Source organism: Colobus angolensis, unplaced genomic scaffold, assembly GCF_000951035.1.
Source record: "Colobus angolensis palliatus isolate OR3802 unplaced genomic scaffold, Cang.pa_1.0 Scaffold273, whole genome shotgun sequence".
NCBI classification, from domain to species: domain Eukaryota; kingdom Metazoa; phylum Chordata; class Mammalia; order Primates; family Cercopithecidae; genus Colobus; species Colobus angolensis.
Window position 1 is genome coordinate 2,182,799 of NW_012115966.1, and position 3,294 is coordinate 2,186,092.

Sequence of the window (3,294 nt, forward strand, 5' to 3'; positions counted from 1 at the left end):
TACCTCTGGTTCCTTTGCCCCGGCTCTGCCCTTCTGCAGGAACTGTGATCGCCCCATAAAAGTGTGAATGCCTCAGTTTCCTCCTCCTGTCTCAGGCGAGGCAGAGAGAGGCCTGTCCCCGCATCCCTAGCTTAGAGGTCGGTGCCGTCACCAGATGCCCGTTCTCCTCTCACTAGGTTGGGTCCTTCTACTGGGCTCTTTCCCTGAACCTCGGCAGTCTTCTCCATCTTGATACAAGAGGATGGCATATGTAGTCCCAGGGCTACCTCAGCTTAAGATTCGTGCTCTCGTGCCTTAGAAATGGGATAACTTTCTTAATCTGATTATTGAATAAACCAAATCGTCCCTTTACCAACTCTTAAGAGCACAGCTTTGGGAAAATGCGGTTGTCTTTTAGAGAGAAACGAGAGAAAACTTTTCCAAAGGGACACGGCAGATTTGAACGCAGTATAAGGTGTTGAGGTCATGTCTTGGGTCCATTTGAAAGCGTCTTGAAGAACAATTTGTATCAAACTTTGATTTTATAATGTTCAGGCCTTTACAATGAAATATTCTGGTTGCTGATTGAAGCCAAAGTTATCAAAGAATCTCCCTGATAACAAGAGATTATTTGAAGGATTTGGGAACAGGTGATCTGTTACCCCACCCCCACCCCCAATCCTTCCACTTTGCAGAAACTTTGAAACCTCACTCCCAGTGCCTTCTCAGAGCTGGATGTGCTAAGATCTTCTTGATCTCATACCACCGTCATGGACTCCTGAGATGAGGGTGTGACATAGCTAACTATCATATTATTTATAATATGAAATATATTTGGCCTTTGTCCCTGGTTCCTGACACAACCCCTAAAACCCTTGAATTTCCCGGGTTATTCATAATGAGTCCCTTTGATAACACCTGAGTTTATAATAAGGAGGTGATTTAGGGTAGGGGCCCTAGATAACCTCAGGATGGGGCCAGTCACCAGAGAGACCAAGTGATTGCAGGATTGGAACTTTCATCCCCACCCTTCAACCTCCAGGAAAGGGGGAGGGGAGGGGCTGGACATCAAACTCTATAAACACTCGAACAACAAGAGTTGATGAGCTTCAGGGTTGCTGAACATGTGGAGATGCCAGGAGGGTGTATTGCCCAGAGAGGGCATGGAAGCTCTGCACCCCTGACACCTTGCCCTGTCCATCTCTTCATCTGGCTGTTCATTTGTACACTTTGTACTGTCCTTTATAATAAACTGGTAAATGTTTCCTTGAGGTCTGTGAGCCTTCTCAGCAAATTAATCAGACCAAAGGAGGGGGTAGTGGGCGCCCCAGTTTATAGCTGCTGAGTAAGAAGTGTAGGTGAAATCTACTACTTGCAATTGGCATCTGAAGAGGGGCAGTCTAGTGGATTCAAGCCCTTACCCCATGGAATCTGACACAACCTCTAAGGAAGGAGACCACTACTACTCCTGCTGCCCTCCTCCTCCCAACTTGCCTAGTTCACAAGACAGGAGGAAAGAGAGAGAAACCAAAGTAAGATAAATAGCCAGACAACCTTGGCACCACCACCCGGCCCTAGGAGTTAAAGAAAGTAATAACAATAATATCAACCCCTGACCTAAACTACTTGTGTTATCTGTAAATCCTAGGCACTGTATGAAAAAAAAGCATTGTAAAACTTTTTGTTCTGTTAGTTGATGCATGTAGGCCCCAGTCACGTTTCCCACGCTTGCTCAATTTATCACGACCCTTTCACATGGACCCCTTAAAGTTGTAAGCCTTTAAAAAGGCCAAGTATTTCTTTTTTGGGGAGCTCGGCTCTTAAGACGCAAGTCTGCCGACGCTCCTGGAATCCTCTTCCTTCTTAAATCAGATGTCTGAGGAGCTTTGTCTGCGGCTGGTCCTGCTACATTTCTTGGTTCCCTGATTGGGAAGCGAGGTGATTAAAGGATGGTCGAGGCAGCCCCTTAGGCAGCTTATGCCTGCCCTGTAGAGCATCCCTGCGGGGGACTCTGGCCAGATTGAGTGATGCGGATCCTGAGAGCGCTCCCAGGTAGGCATTTGCCACAGTGGAACGCCTCGTCAGAGCAGTGCACAGCAGGCCCCCGTGGAGGATCAACACAGTGGCTGAACACCGGGAAGGAACTGGCACTTTAAGTCTGTACAGCTGAAACTTGGTAAGACTGGTCTTTGGAACTTGCCCACTCCATCTGAGTTGAACGTGGCCTGATCACCCACGGTGTGCCTGTACCGGCACTTTGGTTTTTGTTTTTGATTTGACTTGAATTAATTGCTTGATACTTTGGTTTTGGTTTTTGACTTGACTTGAATTAATTGCTTGATACTTTGGTTTTTGTTTTGATTTTGACTTGATTTGAATTACTTGATAAACAGGCGTGCCTTTATTGGCACTTCGGTTTTGGTTCTGATTTTGACTTGGCTTAAATTGCTTGACGAACAGGTGTGCCTTTAACAACACTGGTTTTAGTTTTGATTTTGATTTAGTGTAAATTAGACTAGTGAGTGACCTTTTACCCTTTCCTTCCTGTATTGTGAATGTTGTTTTGTGTCGAGAGAAAAATAGGTCAGACACAAAGTAAGCCCACTCCGCTAGGAACTGTGTTAAAACATTTCAAAAAGAAAAATTTCAAAAAAAAAAAAGGAAAGTCATCAAATCATCAAAACTTACTCTATTAAAATGCATGTTACAGAACCTTAAGAAAGGTTTTGCAGGAGATTATGGAGTTAAGTTAACCCCTTAGAGGTTAAGATCTCTGTGTGAACTAGAACTGCCCTCTTTTGGTGTTGGATGGTCCACTGAAGGAACTATAGACAAGGAACAATTGGCCATGTATTTAAGGTGGTGACAGGGCTCGGAGGACAGCCAGTGTACCTAGAACAAATTCCTTTATATTGACTCATGGTTAAATATAATACAGACAAAACCAGCAAAAATTTAGCCCTATTTAACAGCTTATTGCAAAAAAACCAAAAGTAAAAGTAAGAGCAGCTTCGCCAGCAGACACAGAGTTAAAAAGGGAGTCCCAGAAACAGCAAGAGAAACCAGTTTTGCAGGAGCCGCCAGAGATCATAGAAATTCTTTCTCCATATGTCCCAGCCTACCCCACTTTACCAAGGCCAATAGCCCCCTCAGAAACGAGATTCAGGAGCTAACACACCCCAGGTCTCACCTCGAAGGGGAGAATCGGAACCTGGAGAGGCCAAAGAAGGAAGTCAAGGCCAGGCGCGGTGGCTCAAGCCTGTAATCCCAGCACTTTGGGAGGCCGAGACGGGCGGATCACGAGGTCAGGAGATC